The sequence below is a fragment of the Psammomys obesus genome, unplaced genomic scaffold (genome assembly GCF_907164565.1).
Source record: "Psammomys obesus unplaced genomic scaffold, mPsaObe1.curated_primary_1811, whole genome shotgun sequence".
NCBI classification, from domain to species: Eukaryota; Metazoa; Chordata; class Mammalia; order Rodentia; family Muridae; genus Psammomys; species Psammomys obesus.
In genome coordinates this window covers 1951548-1967892 of record NW_026586816.1, presented here as the reverse complement: position 1 = coordinate 1967892, position 16345 = coordinate 1951548, and the positions used below count along the sequence as shown (strand labels likewise).

General features: G+C 43.3%; 1 protein-coding gene across 1 annotated transcript in view; it reads left to right on the top strand.

Moving 5' to 3' along the window:
* The window catches only part of Sstr4 (somatostatin receptor 4), a 154683-nt gene extending 150382 nt beyond the window's left edge, over nt 1–4301 (top strand). Inside the window, exon 2 of the mRNA XM_055602592.1 lies at nt 4271–4301. The gene's annotated coding sequence lies outside the window, so the exon portion shown is untranslated. The remainder of the gene's footprint in view (nt 1–4270) is intronic.
* The last annotated feature ends 12044 nt before the right edge of the window (nt 4302–16345 follow it).

Here is a 16345-nt window from a genome sequence, read left to right as displayed (position 1 = left end):
GTCTGATGGGCAATAACTTGATGAAGGAGGCAGAGGAAATGGAAGTCATGTCCCTTCTGTTTGTCCTAGTAAGTTTAGCCTACACATAAGTCCTCAGGGAAGACTCTCATACCATCCTGTCCCATACTGTGCATGCCACCAAAAGGTGCCTGAGGCCTGACTACAAATGGAACAATTCTCCTAGAGTCACTGGCTACCTTCCAGGGCACAAGGCTTCCAAAGAATACAACAATAATGGAATTTTCCATGAAAAGTAGAAAGTCTCCAAACTAATAGAAATTCTTAGGCAAGCTACCAAGTGTCTTATACCTGTTCTTGGAGGTGCAGTTGACAGACAGTGGCACATGTCTACTTTCTACAGGACTCTGGGGATGTTTGTCATGTCATTGAAGTGCGTGACATCTCCCCTCCATGAAGAATCCACGTTATGCGGCCAACAGGAAGAGTAAATAACCAAGCAGACCCTTTTAGGGATGAATTATTATTGTCTTTCTCCACAGTGTGAGGGCTCCACAAAGAGATAAGATTTGAAGAGCATAAGGGCCTCAACAGATAGTATTCTTGCCAGGACCTTGATCTTGAACATCTGATTTCAAGAACCATGAGAAAGAAAGACATGTTCATTGAGGCTACGAAAACAAGAATTAGTTCTGAAGACTGGGAGAGCTGCTGTGAGAAATACCTAAAAATGTGGAAATGTCTTTGGAACTGGGTAACGAGAAGATGTTGGAAGAGCTTAGAGTACATTGTAGAAGACAAGATTTAGGAGAGTGAAGCAAGTTTTCAAACCAGTCCTACTGAGATCTCATAAAGAAGAAAGAACTGTGAAAGCCTTCATCTTCTCAGAGAACATCAAAGTAACTGTGAGCAGAATGTTGGTGGAAATACAGACTTAATCAGAATGGTGGAAAATGCTTGCAATTCTTCCTGCCTCTGCACTTGGGAACCAAAACCAGTTACAAGTTTAATGTCTGCAAAGGCCAAAGAATGAGATTCATCTAAAATGAACAAAGAAAGAAAATAGCAAGTAAGCAACCAAGCAAGGGACAGATGACAAAGGTCACTCTGGTGAGGTCTCGAATGGAAATGAGAAATGTGTTTTAGAAACTGGAGGAAAGGCATGGTCCCTGTGAAGTGGGAATGAATATGGCTGGGGGTCATGCTTGTGGTCTCATGTTTTATGGAAGGCAGGACTTGAGAAGAATGAGTTGGTGAGTGATGAAATTTCTAAGCAGTGTTGAAAAAAAAATGGCTTGGTTCCTCTGTGCTGTTTATAGCAAACGCCAGAAGAAAGAAGTGACTCCAGGACAAACTTATTAGGCAAAGCGGAAACCAGACACTTAATATTTGGAAATCTTGGGCTCCTCATGTGGAGAAAAGAGAGAGAAAGAGAAAATACAGCTGGGAAAGAACATGTAGAGGGCCAACTGACCCTTTGATAAGGTTAATGTGAACTATGGACCTAATCAGCTACCCCAGCAGGAAAACTGCCAGCTTGGACAAGAATATAAAGGAATGAAGCAAAGTTATCTGATGTCTAGCATTTTATAGGACAAGTTCATGGATCTATTGGCCTTGAAAGTGTTCTATTCTTCAAAACAAGGAAAAAAAAAATGATCTCAAAGGAAATTCAGAGATCATCAGGGCTGCCTCCTTGGTTTTAAAAAGGGAAGCAACTGATTCATTTTCAGTGTGCTAATGACCTTTTCTCGATGCCATGGAACACCAGGCAAGCAGGTCTGGAAGCATAACATCAAGATGTAAAGGATTATTTTCCAGGCTTAAGTACTCAGGAGCCTCATCTTGGCAAGTATGGGAGCTCTCAGGCTCCATCCATCACTCCTGTCTTCTCTCCACCTTCTCTTCTAAGTGAGGATATATATCCTACCGCCCATCCCATCACTGTAGTTTGAAAGCCCTCCACTTGTCTGGTTTGACACATTGACTTATGAAGAAGAATTTTGCGTCCAGTCAAATCAGACTTTGAGACTCATGCATATCTGATTTAGATAATATTTAAATAAAACTCTGGATTTTATACTTTAGAGACTAAAATGAACTAAGATTTTAGGAGCTCTTGGAATGCAGTGGATACTTTTGTGCAAAAGGAATATGATTGGGCGGTGGGGTACAGGACTGGAATGACGTGGACTGGATAGGTTGTCCAAATTTTTGTTTTAAACACCAACTCTGCTGTGATAGTATTAGCAGGTGAGGTTTGGGGAAGCGATTAGGTCATGAAGGAGCCCCTGGTGAAAGGAATTAGTGCCACTACATCCAGGAGAGCTCTCTGCCCTTCTGTCACTTGAGGATACGGAGGGAAGTAAATCTAAAAACCATGAATTGACTATCACTAGAGAATGAATCAGCCTGTATCTTGACCTTGGTCTTACAGTGCCCAGAACTGTAAGAAATACATATTTCTTAAGCCAATCTATAGCAATTTGTTGTAGCAGTCAGAACGAAGAGACCACCTCAGCGAGTTTTTAATGACAACATGAGTGTCAAGGACTGGACCATTCAAAAGGATTGTGAGTACTGACAGAGCACTAGGCTAGTGGGGGGGGGGGGAGAGGGATGTGAGTCATTACTTTGGAGCTGAGGAGGAGCCAGTGCTTGGGAGTCACATTCTAAACCAGGCATAAGGCAGAGCTGACTCTGAGCAAGAGAATCTGTCTATACTGCTTCCACCTTCATGCTCAGCTTTCGTCCATCCCTATAACCATTTCCACAACCACCCAGTTTGTTCTTTATTGCTGTATCATCCTTCTTCTTACAATTTATGCCTTGTTCTCCATTATCCAGAATGATCATTTACGTAGATTCTATTATGTCATTCCTCCACTCAAAGCTCCCCGGCTATGTGTGTCCTTTCTAGTGGCTTTATATTAAGATCTAAACTCTTCTCCTTGGACTCTAAGGATATTTATGATCTGACCTCTGATTCAAACCAAAGCCTCCTCTTCCACTACCTTCTATTAACCCTCATTAGAGCCTCTGAGATTATTCCTGACCTGGGCTTCAGACTCGATTACAAGAGCTGCCCCTCCACATTTCCCATAGTGAGCTGCTTCCCATGTTCTGAGAACCCCCTCTTTGTAGAGCTCTTTCCCAAAGCTCCCAGATCATGCTCTCCCCTTGGTAAGTCTCTCCCGTCTGTCTGCAACGCATCTCCCTCCTTGCTAGCACATGTGTGGGTGCACCCTCAGAGAGGCTGTGCTAGGTAGGAACTTGACTCTCGGGGACTCGGGACACCTGCTATACTCCTATGCCCAGGCTTCTACAGACTCCTCCGTACCCAACCCCAAACATGGGACCCACCCAACCCTGGGATCCATTCTTGTACTAAGTTACGAACTGACTCAATCTTCATGGCAAGAAATGGGTATTTTTGTTCGTTTGTCCCTTTCAGAAAATATACAAATGCCTAAAGGGGTCTGTGGTATCTTGATTCAGACACTACCTAGGAGTGTTTTGGGTGCTTCTCCATTTTCTTGTGCAAGAAGTTTTGGACAAAGGGTCTTCTACGTTTCTGTAAGGGTCTACAAACCATCCTCACAGCACAGTTATGAGAGATCAGCTCACTACATTGATAAGTTGTAACCCCACAGTTTGAGATGATCCTTGAGCTCACAGTCCCAGAACTCGCAGCTTCCAACATATGACCTGTGAAAAGCAGATACCAACTCCTAGTTCTTATGATTTGGGAGTGGAAAAATAATGAATATTATTGCTATAAAAATGTCCCAGCTTATAATGGATAATGACCATCACCTTGGCCATTCCACATAGAGAAAAGTGCAAAAACATCAAAGTCACAACCACCCCAGGAACCAGAGTCTCATTTCATTCTTTTTTTGTTTATTTATTTATCTGCCTAGGACATTCCATGATAACTAAAGTTATGACATTTGTAATGAAAGGATGGTATCAGGCTGGAATTCCTGCTGTCAGGATAAATAGAAAATCCTTTGCTATTTGATTGTCTAGGATGAAATTAATAGCTCCCCATAAATGTCGAATAAAATGATCTGTTTGTTCTAGGAGCGGCTGGAACAATCTTTTGTTTGCTTTCTCCACACTTGTGCTTACTCTTCTTCTCAGAGAAAGATGACTAATTGGCTTAGCAAGGTCATGAGGTCACTACCCTTCCCTTCCGCGCTGCAAGAGCCCCACAGCCCCAGGAGGTGTGCATGCCATGATGGACCTGTTCTGGGGAACAAGTTGCTGTGTGCTGGGTACTGTACTGACTCCTCATGTTTTCTTACAGTTGGTGGCCTGGGGATCCTCCAAGTACTGGTGGAGTCCTGAAGACAGGGCCCTGGAAGGGCTTTCCATTCGTGTGGAGGCACTGCTTACCACCTTCATCTTCCTAACAGCCAGAAGCCCTGGAATACAAACAATTGTGCTGACCTGGGCCAGTTTCCAGAAGAAACAGAAGTACCACAAGGCTCCCACAGATGGAGGAGTTGAGGTCCTCTTCACATCACCCCTTTACTCCTATCCCTCTCCATTCCTTTTCTGCTCTCAATAGTCATATTAGTGCACTCTATCAAAGAGAAGAGTTGTTTCCTGCTGACAACACATGTATTTTTAAATTATAACAAATGTTATCTTCTTCAGTATACCCCAAATATTATCATTACTAGAGGTAAACTGGTGAGATAGTTCACATTCTTGTGTTTTGTGCTACGTCTTCAACATCCAGTGTGTTTCAATGCCTTAATACTTGCTGACGGAACTTGACAAGCTTAATAGCCACCCACATATGGCTATTGGCCACCAGACTGGCCAGCATACTTCAAATAACAAACACACACACACAAAGCCAAAATGTTTCGAAATAAAAACTGGCAGCTGGAGAGATGGCTCAGTGGTTAAGAGTACTGTCTGCTTTTCCAGAGGTCCTGACTTCCATTCCCAGCAACCACATGGTGACTCCCAACCATTTATACAGGGATCTGGTGCCCTCTTCTGGCATGCAGGTGTACATGCATGGTGTACATGCATGCTAGATAGAGAACTCGTATATAAAATAAATAAATAAATATATCTCTTAAAACTCTTTAAAAGAAATAAAAACTGTGCATGATTAATAAGAGAGGAAAAAAATCACAGACCACTGCTTATGAACATAGATACAAACAGCTTAAGCAAAAATGTTTTCCAACTGAGGTCACTCTGCATATAAGAACATAAAAAATGGGCTAGTGAAGTGGATCAGTGGTTAAGAGCACTGGTTGCTGTTCCAGGAGATCAAATTTTGATTCCCAGCACCGACACATCAGCCCACAACCATCTGTAAAGCTAATCCTAGAGCAGTGGTTCTCAAATTGTGGGTCATGACCCCTTTGGGGGTCAGATAACCCTTTCACATTGATTGCATATTAGATATCCTGCATATCAGATATTTACCTTAAGACATATAATGGGGGGAGGGGACCTGGAAAGATGGCTCAGTCATTAAGAGCACTGTCTGCTCTTCCATAAGTCCTGAGTTTAATTCCCCAGCAACTACATGGTGACTTACAACCATCGATACTGAGATCTGCTGCCCTCTTCTGGCATGCAGGTGTACATGCAGATAGAACACTCATACATATAAAATAATTAAAATCTTTTTAAAATATTCTTAGCAGTAGCAAAATTACAATTATGAGGTAGCAACTGAATAATTTTATGATTGGGTGTTACTACAACACAAGGAACTATATTAAAAGGTCACAGCATTAGGAAGGCTGAGAACCACTAGTCTAGAAGATCTGATGCCCTCTTCTGGCCTCTTCGAGCATTGCTTATGTGTGTTGCACAGACATACATGCAGCAAAACAGTACAGCTAGCTAAGATTTTGAAAGTCAACTAACAGATAATCAAAGGGGCAACTTGTGTGTGTGTGTGTGTGTGTGTGTGTGTAATTTTTTTGTTTTTATTGGTTTTTTAAGACAGTGTTTCTATTGTAACCCTGGTTGTTCTGGAACTTGATTTGTAGACCACGCTGGCCTTCAATTCACAGAGATTCACCTGCCTCTGCCTCCCAAGTGCTGGGATTTAAAGGCATGTGACACCAATGCCTGCCTGGCATCTTATATTCCTAAATCAAATGGCTGGTAGTATAGTTTGGTGGCAGAGCACATACATTAGGCACTGGAATAATCTTTATCACCAAATAAATAAATAATGCTCTAAGTCATTAACAGAAAAGCGACCATAACTGTTGTTATTTGGTATATGAGAAAACCATTCCTGAGAAACAATAAGGCTGCTTCCATACGACTATTAGTGAGAATATTCACAGCTAACAAATGTGACTGGAATACATTAAAGAAGTGACACATCCATCCAGGAGTCTCGACTGTGAGACAGCAAGAGTAGGTCACGTAGGGAAATTTATTCACTCACCTGAGCTTCTGTGCACCTGACCTCTGTGGGCTCCCCGAGGCTGACATGGTGCTCCTCTGCCAGGAGGGTAAACCCAAGAGAAAATTTAGAAATAGGAACTATGGAAGACAAGGTCACCAAGAAACTCCCTGGAGTCAGCTGCACCTGACTCCATGGGGATGGGAAGCCTCCTCTGCTTGTTGTAACATTAGAGTGTGCTGTCTCACTTCTAAGGTGTCCCTGCGTCTAAGAGCCTTGAGGACTCAGGACAATTCTATGGAAAGCTTTGAGCCACCAGCAGCCCTACTTACAAAAGCTGGAGTATAGAGTAGCATTCTGAAAGGGGTTTGGGGGTGTCGGACACAGAAACTCCTGTGTTCAAGGAGAAGAAATGCCTGACTGTATTTCACATTAATAACTCATTTACTAAAGATACAAAAATTTAAGGCCTCATTTTCTCTCTGTAAATGTTAAATTTGACTTGGAAATTATTATTCCATTTGTAAATTTTGGAAAATATATGTAAATCTAAGTAGACTTTCATTTTCTCTTTGCTCAGTACTTGGGCAATTTCATATAAACTGCTTTAAGTAAGTTTGGTGCTTTCAGTGATTTCCATGAAGCAAGCTACCCCCAAAGTTAGCCCCTCCTTATCCACAGGGGACAGAATCCAAGACCCTCAGTTGATGCCAAAGACTAGGGACAGTTCCAAACTCTAGATCTACTATCTTTCGCTATGTAGACACATGTTTGTTGAAGTTTAATTTATAATTTAAGCAGAGAAAGAGATTGACAGCAATAAGTAATAACAGAGAACACTTGTAACCGTATATACTAATATGAGAGTTTCCCTCATATCTAGATAGGACCAACATCATCACAAGAGTCCCTAACAGTGTCTGAGATGACAGAGGAATTTCGAGCAATGGATCTGCCACTGGCTTTGAAGAGATGAGGGGGCCCAGATTTGGAAGAGGAAGCAGACTTCTGTTTCTCCTAGAATTTGCAGAGCAGAACAGCCCTGTTGACACCTGGACTTAGCACAGTGCTACAGTGTCAGGCTCCTAAATGATGCCTGTTAGTCAGTTTACATCAGTTAGATGATAACGTGTTAAGCCACTATCTTTGTGGTCATTTGTAACCACAGAGCTGAAAAACTAATATGGTCTTTAACGGAACTTTTAAATCCCATAGATCAAACTTAGAACTGTAGAAAACCTGTGCTGTCTAAAGTACTGCAGTGCTGATTTATAAGCCTCATAAACACTCCATGTGGCTTGCTTGCCAACTTGATGTCATGAGTCTAAAACCAATTTTGCATTTGAAACTTAATCCACAGCATAATGTGTTGAGTGTGTCACGTTGTGCTCCCCTGTACAAAACTACAAAGTGTGTACATGGATCATTTTGACAGAAATGAAATGCTGTATAGAACCACTCCCCTGTGAGCCCTGGCCTGGCTGTGTGAGATGCCCATGTTCAGACTCTCAGGTGCGCGTGACCCTGTTACCCACTTTCCACTCATTCACAGCCTGAGCACCCTGGGTCCCCATCTATATCACAGTGTTTACAGATCAAGATTCCTGCTTTAGTCTCCCATCCCCTTCCTGCCTGGCAACCAAGAAGGGACTGACAGTTTCTCACAAGATAGTCAGTCATCTGTGGCATAATCAATTGCTTGAGTTACTACGGTTTGCCTATTTGTTTGTTTTATTTGTTTGAGACAAGGTATCTTTTTATAACTCAGGCTAGTCTCAAACTCACAACATTTCTGACTCAGCACCTAAATGCTTAGAATACAGAAATGTGCTACCATGCAGCCACTAAAACAATTCTTTAGTCGCTAAGTCATTTTTTTTCAAGTTCAGCTGTTTAACAAAACAAAAACAAACAAACAAACAAAAACTGAAATCCTGACAGCCTACAACTCCTTAAGTGGGAATAGAGTTTTGTTGAGGCTCTACCTTTCCCTGGGCCTTGGGAAGGTGAAATGCCTTGCTCTGAACTTGGCTAAGTTCACCCCCCAAAAAGAGACAGCAGCAAGACTTGGCGTAGGGCTTCATGGGAAGGCCACACATCCTTTCAGTGAGACTTCTGGGACAGCGCATGCAGCTGTGTTATTTTAAATCAGTTTAGAGGCCACCAGACTCTGTCTTCCTCCCTGCTCCAGGACAGGCATTCCCACCAGCAGCCCAGAAACCCAATTTACTTCACTCAGAGACAGCAGCTCCTTCTGCCTAAGGCTCTGTGCTGAGGTGTGCTGGGGGGCAAGGTGACCAACTGTGACCCTAGCCTGAAGTTGCTTCTGTGGGGCATGTAGCAAGCAAGCTGAAAAGCCACATTGTCGCAGGCCTCACTTCCTGACTATCCACATGCTTCAGTTTCCTCGTTCTAAAATGGTAATGGTCATAGATAAACCAGGCATAGCACTTGTGGGGTTTGTACAGAATGGATGGGGTACTGCTCACAAGTCCTCGGGCCAGCTTCCGGTACCTAGCAAGCAAACAGCTGCAATAAGATTTGCTGCTGTTATTCAAAATAGATATGCATGACTTTAAAGAGTGAAGAAAGGGAAGAGGAGAAGCCAGTTAAAACATTAGAAGTAGATACATAAACAATGTACACAAATAAGACTATGGTGAGGAACTGAATAATTAGGCACATACCTAACTGTTCAAAGCTGGCAAGGTAGAAGACAGGTCTCTTCCTGGCACTAGGGATGAGCCATCCAACTTACAGTCCAAAGTCCCGCTTCTAGGAGTCTGGAATGTGAACCTGGCATTTGGGATCAAGGCCACATGCTGGTCACCATGGCTACACACAAACCTGGCCATCCAACTTATCCTCCAATTCCTTTCCTACAGCAGCTTCTCTTCTCTTCAGGGTAAGGACTGGCCCGAAGCAGTTTTACATACTGGAAATTGTCAGGGCTTCTCTGTCTATTATATCAGATATAAAAAGCAGAAACTAGGGCTGGTGGCATAAACTGGAGCCAGACCGTAACTTCTTTTTCCTGGGGTGTCAGGAGTCCTTGTTCTTCATCTTCCAAATCCAAGGTTGCTTTCCCTTGCTCACAATTAGAACAGGCTGGACCCTAGAATTGACAGCAAGTTTTACCACAGTAAGCATAAATTCTCAAGAGAATGCAGATGGAGAGAGAGCTTTTTAACAATGTGCATCTTGGGAGAGCTGGCCTCAGAAGCAGAATTCATGATAGAATTAAGTGAGAAAAAGAAGGGGTGGGGGAGAAAAAAAGGAAAGGAGGAAAGGAGTGGGAAGGGATGGAGGGAGGAAGAAAAGAAGGGAGGGAGAGAGAGATAAAAATAAGGGCCAGATATTTTCCACTCAGCGATAGTCCAGGATGTGCTTTCCTGAGCCCCTTTCCTCTGAAATGTGTGTATTTTGAAGGAAGCTGATTTGTGCAAAATGCTCCGAGGGAATATTTACTCCTGGATCAAAACAACCTCCATTTGTTTAGGCTTTTTAAACCTCCCAGAAGTTAAAAACAGGAAGTCTAGTTGGCCTGGCAGATGTAAACTTAAGCTCTATGTATAAGTCTGTCCTGGTTGAGGAATCTGCATCCATAATGAGATAAAAAGGACCCTTCAGGAAGACAGAAAGACCTAGAGGGTACAGGAGCTCCACAAAGGTAGCAACAGAACCAAAAAATCTGGGCACAGGGGTCTTTTCTGAGACAGATACTCCAAACAAGGACCATGCGTGGAGATAACTTAGAACCCCTGCATAGAAGTAGCCAGGGCAGCTACCAGGGACCATCTCTGACATGAACTCATGGGATGGCTCTTGGATCACCTCCACCTGAGGGGGGAACAGCCCTTCCAGGCCACAGAGGAAGACAAAGAAGCCAGTCCTGATGAGACCTGATGGATTATGGTCAGATGGAAGGGGAGGAGGACCTCCCCTATCATTGGACTGGGGGAGGGGCATAGGAGAAGAAGAGGGAGGGAGGGAGGGTGGGATTGGCAGGGGTTGGAGGAGGGGGACAGCTGGGATAAAAAGTGAATAAATAAAATAAGTAATTAATAAAACTAATAAAAGTAATTAATAAATAAGTAAAAAAAAAAGAGGGACCTTTCATTTTCACTGTGGTGCTTTGGCAACTTGTACCAGGAAGACAAACCCTGGCTGTCTTCACACCCAAGCTCCATTCCTGAGCTTGACACCAGTTACCCAGAAAAAGTCAAGGAAGGGCCAGGGTATAACTCAAAATCATCCTTGGGCCAGGGCCTCTACAGATGTCCTGCAGGCCCCACACTCTCCTTCCTGCCTTTAGTGGAGGGATGAGACACTTGATGAACAGCTTGTGCATGTCTAGGTTGACATTTTATTGTAGTAGTGTGAATTGTTCTGTGTTGGCAAGAGGTCCTCTCCTGTAGCCAAGGTGAAGTATACAAGGAAGGAGAGAGGTAGTGAGATGGTAGCATGGCTCCAGTGCGAAGTTCATAGGCATGAGAGGCAGCCCACTTGATTTTCTGCCTTTGCTGTGCTCCAGCATTGGGAGTCCTTCACCCTTTAAAGCTTAGCTCCATTATCTATGGAATGGGGATAATTCATCTGCTTTACAAATACACAAGGATCAAAGACATCTATCTTAGATACTCAGCATGGTACCTGGTGGCCCATTAAAAACTCTTCGCAGGTACATGGTAGCCTAGAACCACCTTCTGTGTCAAATGACAATGTTGGCCACAAATGTTGCTAACACATGGTCTGTTTGTGTCTTTATAAGCTGTGACTGTACCAATGCACAATATATCAAACACTCAAAATGATGGTATAAGGAGGTGGGACCACTGGGAGGTAACTGGGTCATGGAGGTGGAGCCATAGTACTACCTACTGTACTTTGAATATGATTTGTCTCCTCCGTAACTAAGCCTAAAATCTAATTGCCATTGTGTTTTAGGACCCTGCATGGACCAAGGCAGCTGGCCTGACTCTAATGTACAGCATCAGGGTCAGGATCCAAAAAGTAATGCACTGGGTGGAGATTCGAGTCATATAGACCTAAATGCTTGTTTCTGTGAGTGTTCCATGGGCCTGCTCAGTAGTCTCTAAGGTGAGCATGATCCCATGAAAGTGCAAAACAGCACATCAAAGCAAGAACAAACCTCCCAGGCTTTCCCCACATTCATTCTGCCTGAATAAGATGCAATTCATTCTGAGAGTGAATGCAAGGATGCGTTCCCCCTGGCCAAGTGTTGCAATCTTGGAGGCCCATGAGCTACCCTGAGAGAGCCCAGGAGTTCCTCAGCATGAGGTGGCTGGCCTGAGACCTCCATCTGCAGGTCTTACAGCTTGCACAGAAGGATCTCCAAATTGCTCTGGCCATGACTCCTTGCCTCTGATGGACTCAGGCATGGCCTTCTCAGTTGGGTGGTTTCATCTGATAAAAAAGAAAACAACAACAGCTGAATTGCCCCCTGCAGATAAGGGCTAGTGACCAACATTCAGCTCAGCAATGTTTCCAAAAAACTAATTGCACCACAGCTCACTGCTGCCATCTGTTCAAGACATGTATAACACTGGACGACAAAAGAACAGCTTCTCTAAGACACTTCCTGAACATAGACACTACCCACACCAGTGCTTCCATCCCTACACAGCTTCATCACCAAAACAGCACAACAAGCCCATCACAGAAGCCATCATATCTTCACCAACCAGGCTTGCTTCTCTGACCTGCTTAAAAATTCTTCTAGGGTGTTTTGGTGTGCTCTGGGGCTATTTATTTAAGAATCTATATTAAAATGCAGCTACTTGATTTGTGTGAGTGGGACTGAGGTTACAACCTTGAATTTCCCACTTCCTACACAACTGCTGTACCAGTAAGCCCCAGCCCAGCCCCCAGTGACCACACATCATCACTAGACTTTGTGTGGTGAATGGGACAATAAACATGAGTGTTGTGGTTTGGATGGCTTGGCCAACACGCCACATTCCCTGGATTGGCTGAGGCCCTCTCCAGACAGACTGGCCCTTAGATACAGATCACCCAAACACTGTAAATCTGGCAGCTTGAATTGCTGCTTCAGAAAGTTTTAACCCAGAGAGGAGTGTCAACAGTATACACTTGTAATCGCCACACTTTAGAGGTGAGGTAGGGGGATCACAGTGAGTTTGAGGTAACCTGGGCTACAAAATGAGTTTGGGGGTCAGCCTGAGCTATTGAGTTAGTCTGTTTCAGAAACAAAAAGGGAATTTGAAGGTCCACTCACCTTAGAAGAAAGACATGAAAACATTGGAAAAGGAATGTCTATTTTTAAAAAATATGCAACAGTGATGGGGCAGAGGAGCTGATGGGAAGGGAGGCAAGAGGTAAAGCCTTTCAGCACACTAGCTTCCAAGTACAGTAACTCCCTCACTTCCTTCCTTCCTCCCTCACTTCCTTCCTTCCTCCCTCACTTCCTTCCTTCCTCCCTCATTTCCTTTCTTCCTCCCTCACTTCCTTCCTCCCTCACTTCCTTTCTTCCTCCCTCTCTTCCTCCCTCCCTCCCGTCCTTCCTTCCTCCCTCACTTCCTTCCTTCCTCCCTCACTTCCTTTCTTCCTCCCTCACTTCCTTCCTTCCTCCCTCACTTTCTTTCTTCCTCCCTCTCTTCCTCCCTCCCTCCCGTCCTTCCTTCCTCCCTCACTTCCTTCCTTCCTCCCTCACTTCCTTCCTTCCTCCCTCTCCTCCTCCCTCCCTCCCTCCCTCCCGTCCTTCCTTCCTCCCTCACTTCCTTCCTTCCTCCCTCTCCTCCCTCCCTCCCGTCTTTCCTTCTTTCCTTCCTTCCTCCCTTCTTTCCTTCCTTACTTTCTTCCTTTCCCACCCCCTCTTCTTTCTTGTCCTAAAGCTTCCACAAGGCTACAAGAGCACATGCACACAACTCCTATACCTAAGGCTCAGGCAGAAGAAAGGATGGAAAAATTTAAGAACCAGAGGACTAGGGAGTCTGCTGTGAGATTGTTTCTTATAACTTTAATAAGGAGGTTCACCCATGAAATCTCAATAACATGGCTTCTTAAAGGAGACCTGAACAATTTCAACAAGAGCTCACATCCCAACGTAGATGGGGGAAATCTCACAGGGCCCTGCTCCTCGATGAAGAGCTATGAGCAGCATATCAGTTACCCTTTGGTGCATAATAAGCTCCCAAGAAGCTTAGTGGCTAAATGTGTTTCCTGTGACCGTTGTAACAATTTACCACAGGGGTACTGACTGAACGTACCACAATATATTCTCTTATTGTTCTGTATCAGATGTGCTAAAATGATGGCTGGTTCCTCTTGAACGCTCAGGGGGAACCTTCCTTTTCCTTTTCTGGCTTCTTGAGACTTCTGACATCTCTGCATCCTCACTCCCAGCCCTGTTCTGCTGCTTCTTGTTGTTGTTGTGATCCTTTCTATAGTATCCTAGAAACTACCTGTGGAATCCAGAATAGTCTCAGGATACAGTCACAGTCTTTTTACTCCATAAAGGATGTATTTCAGGTTCTGGGCAGTAGAGAGTGGCAGTAATAGTGTTTTTGTTGTTGAAAGGGATGTCTGTAATTAAGTCTACAAGAATGATTGTAAACAACCACCATGCTTTCTCTCTTGATTTTTTTTTTTGTTTGTTTGCTTGTTTTTCATTGTTGTTGTTCTTTTCACCATGGGTAGATTAAATCTTGTCTACAAAGAAGCTTCTAGAGAGGGCTACTGTCTAGCTTTAATGTGAACAGTTCAGCTCTGCTGTTGGAGTCTGACCCTCCATTGGATTACAACGGACAGTCAGCTCAGGTTCAAGGGGAGAAAGAGAGGCTGAGTATCTAAGTTATACTGCAAAGGTGGAGAAACTGGGAGAGTTGGAGCACATTTCCCAGTATCCATGGAAAAGCCAACTACCAGCGAATCATTCATTCACTGCATGTAGTTAAGTACCAGTCCTTTCCGCACTTGCTACTTTGTATGCAGTCCGGACACCTGTTCTCCTTCTAACCAAGTCCTCTTCACCAAGGCTAAAACTATCCCTCCACATTAAGCCTTGCCACATTTCTCTCCAAGGACTTTCCTCTTCTCCTTCCCACACAGCATTGCCTGCTTGTCAGCTACCCTGCAGCTCCAATCCAAGGCAGCCTTTGCAGATACTGGAGCCATTCTGACACAGCATCTGGCTCCATCACCAGCAGCACCACCGTGTGGCAATTAGAGGAATGGTACTTAAGGGACGAGCAGAGAGAGCTTCAGACTGCTTTGTCATTATTCCCCAATGTTCCAAGAAGGTACACTTCCCTGCCTGCCTGCCTTTGAAGCATTAAGACAAATAACAACAAAAATACATATTATATGGATAATAAATTGTAAGGCCAAAGTTGATCTCCACTTGTTTTCTAAGTCACACACCATGCAGTTGTTTTCTTCACAACACACCACTTGGAGTAACTTCTTACTTTGATATCGTTTCAAACTTTAAAGTGTCAAAAGAACAGCACAATAATTCCTCTTTATCTTTTACTCAGATTCACAAATTAAATACTAATGTTCCACATGATTTGTTCTCAAACACACACTTTATCCACATTATATTCCTAAACTGTTGGACAGTAGGTTGGAGAAATGTCCTCTCATTTATTTATTATTACAATTCCTAAGAAAAAGACAATCCATTACATACATGCCTAGAGCATTTTCCTCAAAATAGGAAAACTCTGCATTGACAAAATATATTGTCTAACCTACAGTCCATATTTCAATTCCATCAATTATCTCTATAATGTTCTTCATATAACAAAAATTAATCAGCCAACTTTTAAATCCTTCATGACTAAATGCATAAACTTAGCTGACAGAATATGATAATTATATAGAATTATAAGACAGAATGTTGCAATGTTAACAAACCAAGCCTGTCTCATACTTAGTTCATTTAAGTAGATGTTCAGCCAAAGTATTTAATCAGCTAAATTTATGCAGTGGTTTTAAGGTGATGAATGCTCATCATTCTGAATGCTCATCATGCTCCTCCTGAAAGGGAGGAGAGTTATAAATTTTAGGACAGCCTGAACCACACAGCATGAGAGTTCAAGTGAAAATATCAACCCAATTGATGTGTGGTAAGCCCAACAAAGAGACAGTTCATGGCCTCCAAGCAACAGAGCAGAACTTTGGACAGACTTTTGGCAGACACAGTTCCAGAAAAATTTCACCTGACCATGACAGCTGCAGGCACAGACACCAGGGCAAACCACACCCAGAGCACCATGTGTCATTGCCAATGCTTGCCTCAAAACAAGCAAGCAAACAAGCAAAAATAAGTTTCCTACTCCTGGAGGTAAAGAGGAGGCTTTGTTGTTCCCAGAATGCCTTGGGGTGGGAGGATGTTTTGCTTACACTGGTCCAGGAAATGACATGGTTTCTCTTGATTCACCACCTCCAGCCAGGCTCATTATTTGCCTTATGAATATGAAGCCATTGTTCAAAGACAAAAATGGGATAAGGGGGAGAGACTGTATTTGGCCAGGAATGGTGCTAGTGCCAGATTACATAAACCCTCCCTTCGCTTTCCTTCAAACAGAGAAAGAAAAGTGCATAGAATGTAGCAGAGGGGTCAAAGCAGAGACTGCAGGTTGGAGTCTCTCTTCTTCAAAACAACACCTTGTTTCTGTCTTCCTGTGAGTTTCCTAGCCAGACATTATGGTGAAAAGCCCCACGTAATAAGCTGTGGTTTGTGAGATCTAGGACATAGATCGTGACCAGAACTTTGTGTAGAGCTTTATGGTTAAACTTTAAAGATGCAAACAAAATAACTTTATTTGTGTCCAAGTTTCTTCAGGAAGCTGTAGAGTCAAGAGGGACTATGGTCACTTGTGAATCACACTATAACACTGGGGTCTGACTCATAGTAGGTGTTTGGATAATTCTGGCTGATGCTACAAGATATATATATATATATATATATATATATATATATATATATATATATAGAGA